The sequence below is a fragment of the Alosa pseudoharengus genome, unplaced genomic scaffold (assembly GCF_046254945.1).
Source record: "Alosa pseudoharengus isolate Yale_2024_CS ecotype anadromous, Long Island Sound unplaced genomic scaffold, YU_APseudo_1.1 YU_APseudo_1.1_scf_9, whole genome shotgun sequence".
NCBI classification, from domain to species: Eukaryota; Metazoa; Chordata; class Actinopteri; order Clupeiformes; family Clupeidae; genus Alosa; species Alosa pseudoharengus.
In genome coordinates, this window is record NW_027468881.1 from 16,138,571 (window position 1) to 16,147,273 (window position 8,703).

The 8,703-nt window shown below is 44.4% G+C and overlaps 1 protein-coding gene across 3 annotated transcripts in view; it reads right to left on the reverse strand.

Moving 5' to 3' along the window:
• LOC143114123 (nuclear receptor coactivator 3-like) overlaps nt 1-4,336 on the reverse strand; it is a 68,872-nt gene extending 64,536 nt beyond the window's left edge. For 2 of the 3 annotated variants that reach the window (XM_076275591.1, XM_076275592.1), the window contains exon 1: nt 4,260-4,336. The gene's annotated coding sequence lies outside the window, so the exon portion shown is untranslated. Of the gene's footprint in view, nt 1-4,078; nt 4,136-4,259 lie in introns of those variants that run through there. The other variant, XM_076275593.1, reaches the window with a different exon arrangement.
• Between the last annotated feature and the right edge of the window lie 4,367 nt (nt 4,337-8,703).

Here is an 8,703-nt window from a genome sequence, read left to right on the forward strand (position 1 = left end):
CAACCGGTGTGCCGTGAAGCAAAGTGAGGTGTGCCGTTGAATTTGGTGGAACCTAATGTGCTTTTATACAGGTTCATGAAATAGGCTATAGAACTATTTTTAAATGCATCAATGACACAGCTTATTGATTAGAAAGCTCCATCACTGCGGTCTCAGCTCATGAACACACTGTATAGAGAAACATGAGAATGAGAATGAACACTCCTGTTATTGCCTAGATAACAATGTGTGTCACATATTTTACAATCAGTAACCATAAGCTGGCCTTGGCGTTTTGGTTTGATCTTTGGTGTGCCTTAGCCCCAAAAAGGTTGAGAACCTCTGGACTAGACAGCGGTGAACCTGTTCCGAGTGCCAGGCAGCCAACTCTTCCCTACTAGTCACCAGGAGACTCAAAGAGGGAGGAGGAGAAAGAGGACAAAGGAGGAGGAGAAGAAGAAGAAGAGGGAGGCCTAAAGAATGAAGTCTTTCTCTGCCGCTCCTCCTCCGATGTGAAACCAATGTGACGTTGAAAGATTAATTCATCTTCAATATGCACGGACACACTGAGAAGCTCTCGCTGCACATGGTCCATAGCCTCCCACCCCTCCTTGGCCTGAAAAAGGGATGGGGCTGGATAGGGTTCCTGTTCTCATCTATCAGGAGTTCAATGGGGAGGCACAACAGTCACACCCCATACTTTCCTTCTATATATGACCGAAACCACTCTTCAGAGACCAGCCTGAATATATTAAGGTTAGAATAAATAAACATGGGGGGGGGAGCACAGTGTGGAGAGACAACAGGAACATGAGATGCACTAAAGAATCGAGAGGCAACCGACAGAGGCACAAGAGAGCAGAGTGTGGGCAGGGGAGTGGAGGGAAGGGCAGTTGGGAAAAAAGAAGGAAAAAACCAACAGGCATACCAACAAACAGCATTCCTGCTGTATGCAGCTTTATCCAGACCCAGTCCCTGTGAATTTCTTTCCCTCTCGCTCACACACTCACTCACTCACCTCAGCCAGAGGCGCCTGCTATGGTGCTTCGCTAAACCCTACCCCTCCAGCTCTACCCCAGTCGACCCACTCATCCTGACCCAGCCGGCAACCACCTCCCCGCCCCCATCCTCAAAGCAGCTCACAGTCCTCTACCGCCGCTTAGCTTGTGACAGTCGTGATGCATCACTGTCACCACAGCAACCAACCCCCCCCCCCCCCCACACACACACACACCCCCTCAGTCATTCATCCTGGTGTTCCCTACAGCGCAGGCCACAGGCCCCTGGCAGCATGACGCTGTCTGACCACCCTGCTCCCGCACGATTTAGGAGCCCTCGGCACTACCGGGACAAGCAAAAGGGGCAGGCAGGCGCGGAAGAGAGAGAAAAGGGGGCAAAAAGCCACGTTAATTGAGTGTCGGCACTTGGAGAGGGGAGAGGGAGACACACACAGCTGTAAATCTGTAGGTTTGACTGCCACGCTTGTTCCGCCCAACACACACTTCCTCTCTTTTGGCGACACACATATATCATGTTCTTACACTGCCTCACACAGCCTCACCACCCCATCCTTAAAAAAAATATCAAACACACACACACACACACGTGACACACAGACTTGAGAGAAAGACTGCATCTTGCTCAACTTCTTTTGTTCCACACTGCACAAAATCACTTTTCCTACTAATAGCGCAAAGTGCATTTTTATCACCCAACATGAAATGAGTCACTGACGTGTGCTGGCTTGAGAGACACAAGTACAGAAAACACGTGAGACGCTCCGAATAAACAACTAGCCAAGCCCAAGGACAGTGCCCCTGGAACTGATAAGACATTGGTCTTCCAAACAAATATTGCCAACCCGGCACTGCATGTTTCCACGCCAGCACGTTTACAATGTCCGGAAGACCGACAGTGAGTGGGGTCAAAGTAGAAAGAGACATCCATACTGTAAACCTGTAGTTAAGGCAGCAGTCAGATTTTACTGAGAGTGTAGCGGTACCCTCAGTTGCTCAATGTACACGGAAGAGTACTCCAGCGCAGTCTACACCTAAATTGCTGGCATATAATGCTTTAAAAGAGCCATCAAAGTGGCATCGCTCCACAGGTGGATAAGATTTGGTCAGCAGTGGCACGTGGCTTAATGATAAGGACTCACCTGGCTGGCCGCCACCCTAACAACATGGCCTATATCAGCTGTGCACAGGATATAGCTAGGCAACAACAGAGAGATCACTGCCTGCATCTGCCCCTCCCTCCTGTCTAAAGAGGTTTGAGTCTCCTTCTCCAGGTTTCTCTTTACATTTTATTCACATCACACGCATGTCTATCCTTCAATCCCTAACCTCTGGCCAGTACCTCATATGAAGTAGCCTATAGACGGCCAGGTAAACCTGTTAAGACAAAGGAGGCAGGAGAGTCACCTGATGCCACTCTCTTCAGAGCCTGGACTTGTGACTCATACTAATCCCATAGTATTGACCTCTCCTGGCCAGCATGCAGGGCCATCTCCTATCCTGACTGGCACAGTCGATGTGTGCCACATCCTGTGCCAATGTAGCTAGCTTCTACTAGAGGGGAAAATAAATTATGAACCGGTCATAAATCATTTCCATAAGTATGGTGTCCTTAACTTTGATGACTGGGGATTCAATTGATCAAATAATTACAAGGTTACCAGGCAAAATGTTGCCCAAATACTAAAATAGGATAGCTGGGTTATCAACATTAGCTAGTGACTGCTGAAGAATGTTTGAATAACATCCTGATCGACTAAAGTGCCTTGAGTAGGCCTACGGAGGAACATCTTAGAACATCTTAACACTAAGACTCAGATGTAGGCTACATTTGTGGGTAGGCTGCATGTAACATGCGAAAAAAATGCTTTCGGTTTTGGAGACTGTCACTTTCTGTACATGAAGCTACACTAGTAGGTGGTCCTTTTCTGACAAGCGAAGCCGTTTTGCTTCTGAGAGTACGCTGAACCTGTTACCATTTCCATAACGCTCGGTTCCTTCCTACCGCTCCCGCCCCCTTAGTTTAAATGTTTAAAGTTTTTAAATGTTGTTCGTTTAAAGTTTAAATGTCGCTCACAGGACTACTAGAGTCTATTCATGGAGTAAGCTAGGTTAAAAAGAAAATTGTGAAAGTGACTGAATTTTCGTTGGTGTAATGTGCTTGGCGTTTTGTAAGGAAAACGTGCTTTTTTCTAGAATAAAGATAACTTTACGATAACTTTACAATTGGGTGATTCTGGTAGGCTACTGTCAGTGGAGTAGCCTCCTAGAGGCTATATTCACGGGGTCGTACTGCCCGGGTGGTGTAGCAGTGACTCGACACCCCTCCTTCCACTCCCACACGACCCCAATGATAGCCGAGATATCGTGAATCTGGCAGATCGAAAATAACGGAGAAATATTAATTTATAATCATGTGTAGAGATCACGCTATGAAGACGGCGATGGCATGATAGGACACATAACTTAATGCACCAACTCTATCCTGCAGTTCTGTGCATGCATGCCTAACCACGGCGAAGTAAGTTTCATAGCCTACCAAGACAAATCGAAATGTAAGCCAGCACATTTGTTTCCGCGTGATTGTTCCAGCACACCAACGGACATGAGCAAAAATAGTAAGACTGTCTTTAATTTGGGGCTATCAAACTCACCTATACATGACAAATAGCTAATGCAGCATATAATGCTGTTCAGACACTGTCCTGTTATACAAGTCGCCTTCACGTAAAGCCTTCTCAGACAGGGGAGCTATCTGAAATCCTAACCTTAACTCTGCTGCCACATAAAGTAGAAGGAGGACATATATTTTAAGTAGGCTATCTGTCTTTACACTACCGTGCAGATCATTCGTTTATAATAATAAGCACATTTCGTGATGCAAATAGTTTCTTTGCTCTTCCCACAAACTTCACTCGCTTACGTTTTAATTCAGGCTAATCGAATAGGATATCACAGTGTAATAGACGGCTATCACTCTCATTTCCTACAAACATCGTTTTTCAGTCGATAGTGTTTAACTTGTGCTGTATATTCAGCCTCGTTTCAGAAACAGTCATTCAGAATATATGATGCATTCTTACCCTCAAAATAAACCAGCATGCACGGCACTAGGTTGTGTTGCGGTTCGGAGTCTACGCGAACATCTGTGGTGGACGAAGTCTGAGAATTTCCGTCATATCAAGCCGGGCACAATAACGTTGTGCACCGACAGAGATGCGCTAAGGTCAGACACTAACAAAACAAGGGGAGCAGCAAACTTACCAATTTAAACGTATCCCTGCGAGCACACAATTTTCTTTTTTTCCTCCACTATTAACTCTCCGCCATCTTCCGCACTGTGTTTGTTTAAATGGGAAACACTCCCAAAGCGAAATCAGCCAGCTTGTTGCCGACGATAGGATTTGTGGGTAAAGTAGTCCGTAACAGTATTCTCTGAATCCAATTGGTGCTGGCCCTCCGTACTCCAGACTACAAGTACATGTATGCTTAAAAAGCAAAGAATGAACTCCGATGTAGACGGCTGGCAGCGGTGATGTGAGACATGCCACAGTATTTATTTATAGTTAACCTGAGAAGCACCCTGAAAGCAAACAATGAGCTAGGCGCAAAATATTTGTAGCCTAATAGGCCTAGGCTATAAAGGGTCATTATAGACTTGTTTGGCATAAAATCTAGCAGTCCTATATCGACACGTATCAATAGAAATAATTAAAGTGTCATTTTTTCTTTTATTTCTTTTATTTAGCTCGTTAAGGAAGAACGCTCATATCTCTCGAAATTTTCCATTGGAATATTTCTCTTTTAAGTTCTCTTTCTATTTTAGGCTCTCAGACTGACTATAGGCTAATAACATGCAGAACCTAGCCTAAATAGCAACAGGTAACATAATAATTAATAATACTAATAATACTAATACTAATAATAATAATAATAATAATAATAATAATAATAATAATAATAACAACAGTAGAATAATAATAATAATAACAATGGCTATTTTGATAGCTTAATGGAGCTATTTCATCTTTGAATTGATAACTTCTGTCATGGATGCGCATAAATGTACAGCCTCATGAATTTACTCTATTAAAGGGAACTTTTTTTTACATGGGCCTTGGATTTTCTTTCCCTAACTGGGAGAAACTATCACTGCTAGGCTTGATGCTTTATGCATGAGGCCCATATGTGGACTCCATATGGGAGAGTAGACAGGGTCAGCGTGTGGCCAATGCTGCCCAGCTCGACGTCCTGGGGTCTGTGGCTCGGCCGGCACCTGGCCCCTCATCTAATATAGGCGGGAGAAGGACAGAGAGAGAGGGAGAAAAAGAGAGAGGGAAAGAGAGAGAGGCGCGCATGGGTCTCCATGGTGATCACATGCAGGTGCACCAGCAGAGAGTAACATGTCCACAGTGCCAGAAGGGAAAGAAGGATGGACATGTTAAAAGAGAGGGAGAGAGAGACACACACAGAGAGACAGAGAGAGAGAGAGAGAGAGGGAGGGAGGAAGAGGGGGTAGCAGGGGCAAAAGAAAAAAAGAAATGATAAATGAGGTAGATACACCATGAGAGAGTAGCAGAGAGGGTGGGTGGGAGGGACAGAGAGAGGCTAGGAGGAGAGAGAAAGAGAGATGAAGGGAACGAAGGAAGAAAGCGAAAAGCACTGACAGGAAAATTAGAAAGAGTGGCTTTAAAGCAGAGAACAAGACAAGGTTAGGAGGAGAAGACACTTTGCAGTTAACTGCAGTATTTTTTACCACACTCTTCACAATTTGGAGAGAACAAACAGAAATGCTCTTTTTTAAAAGGTGAGCAAAGTTGAACACATGTGCTGTTTTTTTCTTTCTTTTTTTCAAGAAGAGCTCTTTAAGGTTTCTTTACTCTCTCTGTCACATCCCTCGTCGTTTGGTGCTTATTTGGGGCATATTTACAAAGGTTTCTTTTGTAAAGAACCCCTGTCTTGTCCTCTATTCCTAGTTCCAGTCCTAGGAAAGGTTCTAAGGCTGCATTTCAAAAGTATTGATTTCTACATGTTTAATATACAAGCAATTATTCATCAAAACAAAACTGGAGAGACAGACTGTCTAAGAGGTACTCATGTCTCAGAAATAAATAAGAATGAAAATGAATAACAGAAAGAATGGACTACTTGGCCCTGCACATATCCAAACATGTTCCAGTTTAACAGGGTTTCACTGTGCACCAGGACAAAAAAACCCGTTTTGACATCTGTGTTAAATGCAGTCTGACAGTCCATGATGCAAATGCATAATGCTCAACATGTTAAGAATATCTAACATATAGTTAAAATATGCCATTTTAACAGAAACTATTGCTTTGCCATGTGTTATGCCAGCTACAACCTAAGCAATGAGGTAGTATAGGTTCATTTTGCCGTATGACTTTGTAATGATTATTACAAATGGCACAAATTAAGGGCACGATCAGCAGAGCTAAGAGTGGACTTTAGTATCACTGCTGTGAGTCCTGTTAACATTTGCATGCATTAAAATTTGCATGTATGTGGGGAGCATGTGTGTGTGTGTGTGTGTGTGTGTGGGAGAGAGAACGAGTGTTTGCTCTCTGCGGTGCGATCTAATGAGGGGGTTGTCAGGGCTCAGTGTCCTCCCTCCCCCACTACACAATGCAAATTGAACCAATGCAGCCTTCTGTATTCATGGGTGTGTATGTGTGTGTGCACATACATGTGTGCATGTCTCTCTGTTTGTGTGTCTGTATGTGAGTATGTGTGTGTGTGTGTGTGTGTGTGTGTGTGTGTGTGTGTGTGTGTGTGTGTGTGTGTGTGAAGGATGCACAAAACTGAGGACACAGGTAAAGTGGTGAGCAGAGCAGAAAGGTCAATAAATGAAATTGCAACACACTCTCTTAAACACACACACACACAGTCCACCTCGACAGGGACTGGACTGTTTTCTGTTAGCGCTGACTAATGCTCTGTGAGCAGCACCTGTACCATCTACACACACACACACACACAGACACACACACACACCTGATAATTAGAGAGTCAAGCATTCTGAGGAAGTCCTGCTCTCAATTCAAAGCCAGTCAGCAACACAAGCAGTCGCTCGCCCAGGGCTCAGAGGGGCCAACTGACCAGTCACCAGTGAGCAGACTGATGCTCAGCAAGGCAAACCCACCAACTAACAAACAGACAAACAGATGGGCAGAGGACAGGAAGCTCTTCTCCTAACACTCTAACAACGCAACTCACCTAACATGTGCTTCCCTTCATCCCTTCTTCTTCTACCACCGCTCTACCACTACTATAATGTAGAAGAATTGATGTATTGATGCATTGTTGCTTGAATGGTATAATTTCGTAATTTTGTAAGCCTCTTTGGGTAAAAGCATCTGCTGAATGAATACATATAACATGTAAATGTATGTCCACAGGTGAGCTGTATGTATGGCCAGGTTGTTCACACACACACAAACAGACAAGTAAACAGGTAGAGAGACAAACAAGTCACCTCAACACGACAAAGGCAATTGGGAAGGCAGAGGTGCACCAGTGGGCAGACATATGTTTCAGCTATCCAGACTGAGAGACTGACAGGTAGGGAGACAGGTGGGCAGGCGGATGTTCAGAAAAGCAGAAAGACAGACAGACAAACAGACAGACATGACCATAAAATAGACTGACAGATACTTCAGTGAGTGGACACGAATGCAGGCACAAGTTAGCAGAGGGCTGCAAGCAGGCAGTTAAACAGACAAAAAGGCAGACAAGGAGTCATGTACTGCATGTTGCAGCAGGGAGACACATGGGTCTTTCATAGAGGCAATTCAAAAAGCCATTCAAAGTTGTGACATGCACACAGGGACAGATAAGCATACATAAAGATGGCATGCAAACATTCACACAGAGATGGACACTGGTCAATTTACACTGCCAAACACAGCCAAAATACAGAGAATGTATTTTCTCAGGAAACAGGCCGATGTGCATACACATACACACACACACACATACAAGAACACCTCAACAATATGCAATATGCAATTTGACTAAAAGATGCTGCAGAGATGTGTGTGTGTGTGTGTGTATACTGCATGTGTGTGTGTAATAGCACTGAACGGGAAAGTCACTGGTACACAGACAGCACAATCAGAGTAGTGGACACACAGATATCACCAAACAGAGAGGCGGAAAGAGAAAACGACACGAGTTCAGCAAAGAGATGGAGAGAGAGGAAAAAGGAGAATAACTCGGGAGGGGACTGCAAGTGGCAGTCGGATAAAGACAGATGTACCAGCCAGTAACACAGAGAAGAGAACGGAGAGGAGAGTGAATAAAATAATAAGAGAAAGTGATAGAAGGGATAGTGATACTGTTTAACATTCCAGACAGGTAGCCTGAACCCAGGAGCAGCCGCTGTGGGAGAGTGGAAAACTACAGCTCACAGGTGAAAGCAAGCAGCCTCAAAGGGACGCAGGGAGGGACGGAGGGAGGGAGAGAGATAAAGGGATAGAGTGGTGTATCAGAAGAATACAATGTACTGAGACAGAGAGGGAGAGAGAGAGAGGACTGTAGAGGGAAAGAGCGAGATAGTTAAAGAATACATAAGAGGAGTAGAGAAAGGCTAAAAATGCACACTGCATAACCAAGTTACACATAGATGCAGAGAAAGGCTAAAAATGCACACTGCATAACCAAGTTACACATAGATGCAGAGGGAGTAAGA